Source organism: Bidens hawaiensis, unplaced genomic scaffold (assembly GCF_021521415.1).
Source record: "Bidens hawaiensis isolate Kalapana, Puna unplaced genomic scaffold, B.hawaiensis_p1.1 tig00004685_1, whole genome shotgun sequence".
Lineage (NCBI taxonomy): Eukaryota > Viridiplantae > Streptophyta > Magnoliopsida > Asterales > Asteraceae > Bidens > Bidens hawaiensis.
In genome coordinates, this window is record NW_027491287.1 from 1,605,129 (window position 1) to 1,617,422 (window position 12,294).

A 12,294-nucleotide genomic window follows, 5' to 3' on the forward strand; every position below is an offset into this window, starting at 1 on the left:
CATGAACATCCCAAAACATTAAAACTAAAAAGGGATTAGGTACGAGATTACTCACTTGATAAACGATGCGGTGTAAGATAAAGCAAGAACCAACTTTAAACAAGCACAAGTTAACCTATAAATAAGATTATTGTTTTAATGATTGGTTTTAAGTCTTGATTATGAGTTAGCATAATTAATAAGTAAATTATTATATATAATATATATATTACCGAAAAAGCAGGGCAGAACAGGGAGGAAGACGGAGGCAGAGAGGAAGACGGCAGAGAGAGCAAGGGGCAAGAGAACAGGAGAGATTAAGTGTTTTGTGTGTGTAGTGTTAGGAAAAATAATGTTATTATTTATAGAGAAACCCTAGGGAACACAATCCCTAGAAAAAGGGGAAAAGATCTCAAAAAGTAAAAGATTCCAAAAGCAAAAGATATCAAAAGATATGGCAGCTGCAGGGGGCAAGATAAAAGCTGACAGGGAACAGTAACAGGCATGGGCGGATCAGATAAAGGTACTGGTCAAGCATGGCAAAAGCAGATCTCAAAAGATAATGTCAGTCACCTTTTCTACCAACCAATGGGGTTGGTACGCATGCTGCGCCGAAAGTAACTATTCAGACATTAGATAGGTTAGGTCAACAGCTCAGAAGAAAAGACATTTACAAAAGCAAACGGCTAGAATAAACAGAAGATACAAGGGTTAAGCGCGGGAAGGCTGAGTGCGCGAGCGCGAAGGCTGGCACAACAATCCTTAGCGCACTGCGGGAAGAACATGCATCCTTAGCGCGCTGCGAGAAGAGTTCTCTTCACGCATCGCAGGAACAAGATGTCTTCTCGCAGGCTTCCATGTAAGGAGTCTGGCGCGTGGAGCTGCAGACATCCTTAGGCGGGAAGAACCAAAGGACAAGCAAAAAGAAGAAAAAGAGGGAAACAAGGCGGAAAGAGAGAAGGAAGAGGGAGGGGACGGCGGAAAGAAAGAGAGAGAAAGAGGCGGGAAGGAAATATATATTATTATTATTAAAAATAAAATATAAGTATAAATAAATACTAAATCATAAAAGAAAGAGATCGGGTCAGAGAAACGGGTACCTGGGTCGGGTCGGATCGGGGCAGATGTTACAGTCTCCCCTACTTTAAGAAATTTCGTCCCGAAATTTATCTCGAAGTAGGTTGCGCAGAGAACAGGTGCGGGTACTTGATCTTCATTTGATCTTCCCTTTCCCATGTAAACTCGGCTCCGCGCTTGGACTCCCAGCGAACTTTCACGATAGGGATACGACTGCGCTTGGTTTGCTTAACCTCGCGATCCATAATCTCAACAGGCTTCTCAACGAAATGCATAGTTTCATCAACTTGAACTTCATCAAGTGGAATGTGAAGGTTCTCGTCAGCTAAACACTTCTTGAGATTGGATACATGGAACGTTGGATGCACATTACTGAGCGCGGGCGGCAGGTCAAGTCTGTAGGCAACTTTTCCCACACGCGCGAGAATCTTGAATGGACCAACATAACGAGGAGCAAGCTTACCCTTCTTCCCAAAGCGGACAACACCTTTCCAAGGCGACACTTTGAGGAGAACAAGATCACCAACTTGAAATTCGAGAGGCTTTCGCCTACGATCTGCGTAACTCTTCTGTCGGCTTCTGGCAGTCAGCAAATGATCACGGATCTTGGCGATTTTATCGGTTGTCTCTTGAACAAGTTCGGGTCCTGTGATTTGAGTTTCACCCACTTCGCTCCAACAGATCGGGGAGCGGCACTTACGACCGTAAAGTGCTTCAAATGGGGCCATACCAATACTGGAATGATAGCTGTTATTATAAGAGAACTCGATCAAAGGCAGGTGCGAATCCCAATTACCTCCAAAATCAAGAACACAAGATCGGAGCATATCCTCAAGAGTTTGAATAGTTCGCTCAGACTGTCCGTCAGTCTGAGGATGATATGCCGTACTCATGTCCAAGCGAGTTCCTAGCGCAGATTGGAGAGATTTCCAAAAGCGAGATATAAAACGGCCATCGCGATCGGATATGATGCTCAAAGGAGTACCATGGCGGCAGACAATTTCCTTGACATAAAGCTGCGCGAGTTGCTCAACACGGTAGTTTTCACGAATGGGCAGGAAGTGAGCAGACTTAGTCAATCGATCCACTATTACCCAAATGCTATCATGTTTGCTTGCTGTCAAAGGTAACTTGGTAATAAAGTCCATCGCTACACATTCCCATTTCCACGTAGGAATTTCTGGTTGTTCGAGCAAACCAGATGGGCGTTGGTGTTCAGCTTTCACTTTAGAACAAGTCAGGCATCTAGCTACGAACACAGCAATATCCTTTTTCATACCGGGCCACCAATAAGTTATGCGCAAATCCTTGTACATCTTATCAGCGCCAGGATGAATAGAATACCGAGATTTGTGCGCTTCACTCAGGATATCAGCGCGAAGATTCTCATCAAAGGGAATCCAGATGCGATTAAGATAACAGAGAATTCCACTCAGATTAGGGACAAAGAGTGCTTCCGCGCCACATGCTAACTCGGCGCGAAGGTTACCATTACTGATGGATGCGCGCTGCGCGTCACGAATACGCGATTCAAGGTTGCTTTGAATCGGCGCAAAGTGAAGATGCGTGCGCGGCAAAATACAGTTAAGCTGGCAGGGTTTTCGGCTGAGCGCATCGGCTACCACATTAGCCTTACCAGGATGATACCGGATCTCACAATCGTAATCGCTGATGAGTTCGTTCCATCGGCGTTGTCTCATGTTAAGTTCCTTCTGATCAAAGATATGCTGAAGGCTTTTATGGTCAGTGTAGAGGATACACTTAGTACCATAAAGGTAGTGTCTCCAGATCTTCAAGGCAAAAACAACTGCACCAAGTTCGAGATCGTGAGTTGTATAATTCTTTTCATGAACCTTAAGTTGCCTTGATGCGTAAGCGATAACCTTGCCTCGTTGCATAAGAACACAACCGAGACCTTGGTTGGATGCATCGCAATACACGACAAAATCTTCATTACCCTCAGGTAACGCAAGAACAGGAGCTTCACACAACAAACGCTTGAGCGTTAGAAAGGCTTCTTCTTGCTTCGAGCCCCAAATATACGGTTTACCTTTGTGCGTCAGAGCTGTTAAAGGCAAAGCGATCTTCGAGAAGTTCGAAATGAAGCGCCGGTAATAACCAGCTAAGCCCAGAAAGGAACGGATCTCGGAAGGAGAGGATGGCGTAATCCAGTTCTTGATTGCTTCAATCTTGGATGGGTCGACATGAATACCCATCTTGTTTACAACATGACCAAGAAACTGTACTTCATCAGACCAGAATTCACACTTGGAAAGCTTAGCATAGAGTTGCTCAGCTCTAAGCTTTTGCAATACCAATCGGAGATGTTGCTCATGCTCGGCCTTGGTCTTAGAATACACCAGAACATCATCGATAAACACGATCACGAATTTATCCAAGAAAGGCCTACACACCCGATTCATTAGATCCATGAAAACGGCGGGTGCGTTGGTTAGACCGAAGGACATGACCAAGAATTCAAAATGGCCATAACGAGTTCGAAAAGCAGTCTTCGGAACATCTTCATCGCGGATACGCAACTGATGATAACCAGAACGGAGATCGATCTTCGAGAAACAAGAGGCACCTTGGAGTTGATCAAAGAGGTCGGCAATACGCGGTAAGGGATACCGGTTCTTAATGGTGAGTTTGTTCAACTCGCGGTAATCAATACACATGCGAAACGATCCATCTTTCTTTTTAACGAACAACACCGGAGCACCCCAGGGCGAAGAGCTAGGGCGAATGAATCCTTTAGCAGTCAACTCTTGAAGTTGGCTGGCCAATTCTTGCATCTCAGCGGGCGCAAGACGATAAGGAGATTTAGCTACAGGGGAAGCACCAGGGACAAGATCAATACGAAACTCGACTTCACGAGCGGGAGGGATACCAGGAAGATCATCAGGAAAAACTTCAGGGAAATCACGCACAACAGGGATATCGCGAAGCTTCTTCTCTTCAGCAGGCTTAACCACATGGGCTAGGAATGCAATATACTTCTTCCGCATGAGCCTTCGGGCTTCGGCGCAAGACATAAGTTTAAGACCACTGGAGGGTTTTTCGCCGTAAATATGAAGATCACCATTTTCTCGAGGAATGCGAATCATCTTCTTGGCGCAAATAACTTCGGCGCGATTCTTCGAGAGCCAGTCCATACCAATGATAACATCAAAGCTTCCAAGAGGCATGGGGATGAGGTCAATCAGAAAATCGTTTTCGTTAAGGTTAAGCGTGCAATCTTTAATCACAGAGTTAATTAAAACAGTTTCACCGTTAGCCAATTCAACTGAAAAATCTTCTTTTAAATCGTTGCGCGGTCGCGCAAGCTTCTGCTCGAAGGCGCGAGAGATAAAACTTCGATCGGCGCCAGTATCAAAAAGTATAGAAGCATAAAATCCGTTAAGCAAAAATGTACCATTAACTACGTCATTATTCGCTTGCGCTTGGTGCGCGGTTATGTTAAAAGCTCGTCCACGCGTCAGTTGGTTTGAAATCTGGTTCACCGGATTCGCCTGGGTGATTTGCACTTGTAGTCTCGGGCACGCGTTCCGGAAATGACTGGGATCACCGCAGTTATAGCACGACCTGGGTCGTGGGTTTTGGTAGATTGATTGTGGGTTCTGCGGGTAGACTGGTGGTGTTGGCGCAATTGGGTTGGCGGGAGGGACTCTACAGTATTCGGTTGAGTGACCAATGCGGCCACATCGGTTACATTGTCGACACGGGGTCTGAGTTGGGTGGTGAAGTCTACAGGTTGGGCAAAGGGGTTGATTTCCTGTGTAAGGTTTCTTAGGTGGCGGGGCAGGGAGTGCGGGATTGGTTAAGGCATAGTTGTGGACTACAGGAGGTGTTGGGTAGGCTGACAGTGGGTTAGGCGTGTAAACTGGAGGTTGATAAATGGGTTGTTGGGTAATGGGCGGGTTGGTAAGCGCATAGGCTTTGCGCCTGCGCTTGAGGTTGTTACGGTTTGAGGGTTCAGGTTTGGTTTCTGTTGGTTCAGGGGCAGTCTTGGTGAGTTTGGTCTTCTCAGTTCCCCGCAGGAACAGGGTTCCTGCTCTGACATGGTTGTCGCTGAGCACAGCGGCCAACTCAATGGCGTCAGAGAGGGTAACTGGGTTTCTGGCCCATACAGAATCCTGAATTTCCATGGGAAGACCCCCAAGGAATTTCTCTATGGCTCGGCGGGAAGGGGTAACAAGGTGAGGGACAAGCAAACTTAGTTCATGGAAGCGCGTCGCGTACTCGCGCGCTTCACCGCTGTATTGCTTAAGATTCCAAAATTCCTCCTCCAGGCGCTTAACTTCGTTGGGAAGGCAGAATTCTCGCGTAAGAATTTCCTTGAATTCCTCCCAGAGCATGCTGGAAGCAGCTTCTGCGCCACGCGCATGAGCTACTCCATTCCACCACGTAAGCGCTCTGGATTCCAGGACACTGGAAGCATACAGGGTTCGTCTGTCTGAGGGGCATTGGGTATGGAGGAAAGTGTTTTCAATCTTTTCGAGCCATTGGAGCATCACGGTGGCTCCTTCAAGACCTGTGAACTTTGGAGGGTTACCCGCGTTAAAGGACTTAATGTTATAACTCGAGGTATTGTTTTGGCTCAAGGCTTGGGCTATCACGGCGGCCATTTCCTGGGAACGTTGCTGTCTACGCATGCGCGAGGCTTCTCTTCTCTGAAATCGGCGAGATAGCGGAGGCATTCTATAAAAATTTTAATTTTAGTTAATATCTTGGTTTTAGCACAAAGTATAACCTCGAAAAGCTTGGTTTCACGGAGTTAGATACTATCAAAAGTTAAAAGTAAAATAAATGACCCTAAATGCAGACTTAATAAGGGTAACAAATTCGAATCAAGAATCGACGATTCATGTATCACCATGACTTTCCGAATTCCCAATTTAAAATATACGGGCAAACGAGTATTGGAGATTGGCGATTCATGTATCACCATGACTTTTCAATCTTCAATATGAAATACACAAGAAAATGAGTATTGGAGGTTGACAATTCATGTATCACCATGACTTTTCAAGTCTCCAACCTCAGAACATAATCGTAAATGGAAATTGAAAATCAACTATTCATGTATCACCATGACTTTTCGGATCTTCAAATCCCAACAAACGAATATGTAAGTAAAATCAATAAAAATCGAAATTCAACAAAAATCGAAATATCGCGAAATAGAACATAAAATCATATACTGCGCAAGTGCGAGCATATTCCTAAATAACGAGTAATTAACAATAAGCGCGCAAACATGAGATTTCTCTCATGCGCGAGAAGGGACTCTTAGGTATCCTAGGCCGTTACGTCTAACCACCTATCCTAAAGTCAACGAGCTCTGATACCAATCGGTAACACCCCGACCAAAGGCGGATTATACATCGGGGCGCCACATATTGCTTCATTACTCGCGACACTATTGGTGTCAATATTTATTTATACACATTTTATCGCGCACGCGCAGCGGGGAAAATAAAGAACATAAATCAAACATAAATCAATATATTATAAATTATAACATTCAAACAACATTAACTTGTCTTGATACATTTTAATTCTAGGTCCAAAAGTAAAAACGTCCTACGTGTCCACAAGCTCCAAAACAGCTACTGCAAACCTGAACATGTGTTAAAATAAACGTCAAACACTTGCGTGTTGGTGAGAAATCAAGTTTAATACAATACATAGATAATCATAAATCTGCGCGCAACACGTGTATGTCTAGAGTTTAACAAGGGTGTAATCAGATTGTGATCAAGCCTAAGATAGTTCATAGATCATAGTTCAATCCATGCTCCCAATTGAGCATAAAAACGAGAAAACATCTGTGCAAGTGTAAACAAAGAAAACCGTAAACGATAGGTCTCCCGTGTTCATCTAATGGTACCAACGGAACTGCGGAATAGGCCGAACAAAGCGGTTAATGATACACATACAAATAAACAGCCAAGTAAACGTCCTCAACACATGGGATACTGCGCGACTAAAGTTCATAAACAGTTTAAGACTCAAGTTTTGTACAAACACATGAACATCCCAAAACATTAAAACTAAAAAGGGATTAGGTACGAGATTACTCACTTGATAAACGATGCGGTGTAAGATAAAGCAAGAACCAACTTTAAACAAGCACAAGTTAACCTATAAATAAGATTATTGTTTTAATGATTGGTTTTAAGTCTTGATTATGAGTTAGCATAATTAATAAGTAAATTATTATATATAATATATATATTACCGAAAAAGCAGGGCAGAACAGGGAGGAAGACGGAGGCAGAGAGGAAGACGGCAGAGAGAGCAAGGGGCAAGAGAACAGGAGAGATTAAGTGTTTTGTGTGTGTAGTGTTAGGAAAAAATAATATTATTATTTATAGAGAAACCCTAGGGAACACAATCCCTAGAAAAAGGGGAAAAGATCTCAAAAAGTAAAAGATTCCAAAAGCAAAAGATATCAAAAGATATGGCAGCTGCAGTGGGCAAGATAAAAGCTGACAGGGAACAGTAACAGGCATGGGCGGATCAGATAAAGGTACTGGTCAAGCATGGCAAAAGCAGATCTCAAAAGATAATGTCAGTCACCTTTTCTACCAACCAATGGGGTTGGTACGCATGCTGCGCCGAAAGTAACTATTCAGACATTAGATAGGTTAGGTCAACAGCTCAGAAGAAAAGACATTTACAAAAGCAAACGGCTAGAATAAACAGAAGATACAAGGGTTAAGCGCGGGAAGGCTGAGTGCGCGAGCGCGAAGGCTGGCACAACAATCCTTAGCGCACTGCGGGAAGAACATGCATCCTTAGCGCGCTGCGAGAAGAGTTCTCTTCACGCATCGCAGGAACAAGATGTCTTCTCGCAGGCTTCCATGTAAGGAGTCTGGCGCGTGGAGCTGCAGACATCCTTAGGCGGGAAGAACCAAAGGACAAGCAAAAAGAAGAAAAAGAGGGAAACAAGGCGGAAAGAGAGAAGGAAGAGGGAGGGGACGGCGGAAAGAAAGAGAGAGAAAGAGGCGGGAAGGAAATATATATTATTATTATTAAAAATAAAATATAAGTATAAATAAATACTAAATCATAAAAGAAAGAGATCGGGTCAGAGAAACGGGTACCTGGGTCGGGTCGGATCGGGGCAGATGTTACAACCCGGGGCTATTCAAATAGCTCGAAACTCGTTAAAAGATAGCCCATTGAAAATTGACTCGATTAAAGATGTATTTCTCACCGTTATTAAGAAATTACATTTTAACTTTTAAATATGAAGTGAACTCTTATAGTCACATGGATATAAACAAATACAAGCCAAGGAATATAACCTATCTATATATAACATGTACAATGATTATTGATGCATTAAAATTTAACTTTCAAGAAGAAAAGATGATTTGAGCAATTTAACTTTAATCATGTGTAGCTTGATCCAAAAAACAATGAACAAGGGTGGCCCACAACTATGACCAAATGTCAAGTGAGATAGACCCACGACTTATTGACCACATTATGAATCATTGAATTTTTGTAGTTAAAAGAAAGTGAAAGCCCAACAAATCTATAAGAATAAACCGAATTTAACTTTTGTTATCATGACAAATGATTCATAACTTGTACACGTTTGTAGTTTAATAAATATATAGTTTTTGAATGGTAATTTTTTACTTTTTGGGATTTGACCGGGTCTTGTAGATGTTTATAAAAGACATTGCATTTGCCTATGGATCATCAACCCTAGGGCCAGAACATTTAATAAAATTTTTGGAAACCTCTTTTGGGTTGACGACTTCAACGTACAATTCAATAGTAAAAACCGTCTAGGTGAGGTTTTAAAACTGGTAGGTAGACTAACGAAGAGGTAAACATCAAAATAAAAAAAACGTAGGAGCGGTAGCTGTGGACAGCCATAGTCCTGCTAGCGGTGGCGCGACCTGTGGTTATAAAATTGCATGGTGCTTGTACTTAACAAATCAAAACCCTGATAACATTCTAATAATAATGTGTCAAATCGGTTTGGCTTTAAAAACACTGAATTCAAGAAACCAACTTTTCTAATTGCATCATATGCTAATTTTTTGTTTACTTTTTTTAATTATCAGTGTTAACTGAAAAATATAATGGTTGAGACGGGTTGGGTAAAACTAGGCTCGTCCCTGATCGGCATGACAAACATTTTAAAAATGATTAAGAAGTTGTTTAGTAAAACTAAAACTTACAGAAATAAATAGACAAATAGTATGTTAATCAATGTTTTAAAAATCGGTTTAAACCGGCCGGTTGAACCGGTTAAACCGGATTTCAGACAACAGGCCGGTATTTTGAGTCCGGTATTTTTGGCCGGTTTGCTAGAACATCGTACCAGCGGTTTTTGTCTAAAATACCGGTTTTAAATCCGAGAATTTTTTGATATTTGCAGCCCACATTTTTTCAAAATTAATTTTAACCCAATAATTAACCTTCAAACGTGTAAATTTTAGGATTATTTTTTAAAAAATGAGTGTTTTAGCATCATTTTTTTAATATGAATTAACTTTTGGATTATTTTTTGTTATGAAATCATTTAGTTTTAGGTTATTGTTGGATTAAAGTTACATTTATAGAAAATTATAAGGTAAACTATTCTAACGGTTGAACCTCCCGGTATTACTCGGTTCAACCGGTTATACCATTTTTTAACCCAATTCGATACAAGTATAATACCGGTTTTTAAAACATTGATGTTAATTGAATTTGTATAAAAATAATAAAAGGTGTCGAATATATAAACTATCAATAGTTACTTCAAAGGTATTCTTCGTTGCCACTTAAGCCAAGAATAGTCTGGTGCAATTTCATCATTTTAAATATATTTTATTTTAATATCATGGTGGTAGTTTAACCAAATGAATATACGTTTGTTTTTCTTTGCCATAAAAACTTGTGAAAATACATACACAAAAGTTTTATATAGATTTCTCAACATAATAGAAACGAATATATAAAAGTGTATTTTCTTGTTAACACAAACATGTTTTATTCTGTGTCATATTCAAGAATCTAGCTATTAGGTATTATATTTATGGATAATGAGTTAAGAATAATAATTATATAAAGTTATATGAAAACTAAGTATCGAGTAACAATGAAATTGCACAAATTATGTAACATGTTATATAACCTTCTTTTACTAGAGTAAAAATTGGGCGAGGCCTTCCCTGCAGGGCCGGCCCGTTAGTATATCAAACCTAAGCTAGGCCTTTGGGCCTCCAAAACTTTTGAGCGCATGTTTCAAAAAAAACCTTAGCTGCGATGTATATAATTAATAACAAGCTGACATATTAACCATCAATACCACTCTAGTACAGTGGTAAAAGGTGATGTGCAATTCTGAGGCCTCCAGCTCCAGGGATTGAGTCTCTCACTCACTGAACATTTTTTTTAATATTATTCTTTTGGAAGGGAACATATTTAACTCATTAGTTATATTACTAGATTTCATTTATCTTAAAATAAAGTTTAAATCAATAATAACCTGCATGTGTTTTTAATTGTAGCAAATAAATAAATAAACTAAAATAAAATTCTAACTTTAAAAGATGAAAATTTAACATTAGATCATTAGTAATATAAAGAAACCCATTATTTCTTAAAATTAGAATGATATATGAACACGTTATACTTGTAAATTCTTATGTTTAAATTGTCCACGATGTTTTCATTATCTCCAATTAAGTTATTTTCATATCGTGTTCTAACACATGTTTTTTGTTTTTCTAAATAATAAAATCAAATATTGTCAAGCTTATGTTATAAAATTGAGCTAACGAGACTATTTATTTATATTTAACTTATTAATTCAATTAAATGTGATGCAAAATAGCAAAAAACAGAAAAAAGGAAAAAAATGAAGAAGAAAAGGAAAAAACTACGAATCAAATTATTTTTCTAAAGGCCCCAACTTTTTAAGAGCTTAGGGCCACCAAAATGGTTGGGCCGGCCCTGCTTCCATGTATAGTGAGTTGTGAGAATAGTATAACACATTTACGCAATGCTTGAAAGATATAACGAGAGTTGAAAACAGGGTATAGCGGACTATGGCGTATCATAAAGTCCCTTGAAATAAAATCAATTTACAAAAAAATTATATATAACCAATAACCTAACTTGATTATCTTCCACTCCACATTCCATCAACACCCAACCCACCACCATCATCCATTTGAATGAATAAAAAAACAAGAGCAAATAATCTATACAAGAAAACTCATGGAGTTTAATATCTCTACTCAAGTATGCAAGATAATTTTATTTTTAAAAAAAGATTTTTTTGACCATAGTAAATTAAAATGATTGTGGCAACCACTTCTATCACGAACGTTTAGTAATTTTATCTATAATTAGAGTGACATTAATTTCCTTTTCATATTTAATATTTGTAATTGATAATTCGAGTGCCATTAACTTTATCGATTCATCGCTCATGTGCGCACTCTCAATATGAGCATCATCATCGTAAAGGGGATTTGAACTCGGAGAATGAGGATGACATGTATTATGATGTTTTGAAAGAGACACGACCACTATGAAAATTGTCTTTCGAGAAAAAGGATAAGTAGAGGCGTAGAGCCGTATATTAATTGCAAGTGTTGGTGGGAGTTGTTTGTGACATTAAAGAGGAGTTGGGATTTGAGGTAATAATGATTAGGGGTGGGTAAAATGGTAATCATGAATCATTATGACCATCATTATATTATGCTAAAATGCAATCGAATGTACAGCACAATCACTCTTTTACGTGTGCAGTCAAAACTTATGTACTTTTAGCCAATATCATGAATATCAATTTTCTTTTATTTATTTAAAACACACACAAAAAAATATTTAAAATATATATAAGTTAAGCTATTCAAAACACGCTAAAAGCCTAAAACTTTGCCCCCCAACCCTTTATACGTGTTTATATAAATGGCAATGTTGTAAAAGTAAGTTTCCAAGACCGAGTACTCTCCGAATACTCGCTACAAGGTATGTCGCCGAGATGAATTTCTTTAATTCCGCCTTGTTGCTAAGAATTTATTAAATGTGGTCAACCTTAGTCAGAATCGTATCTAGTCGGTGAACATAGTCGATTTTGGCTTAAAAAAATAAAATATAACTCGTATTTCTTTAATATTAAAGAATAAATATTATTTCTTTACTTAATAACTAACAATTCTTAAAAATATTCTTAAAAATAATTTATTATTTAAAAATGTATTTTTCGTATTT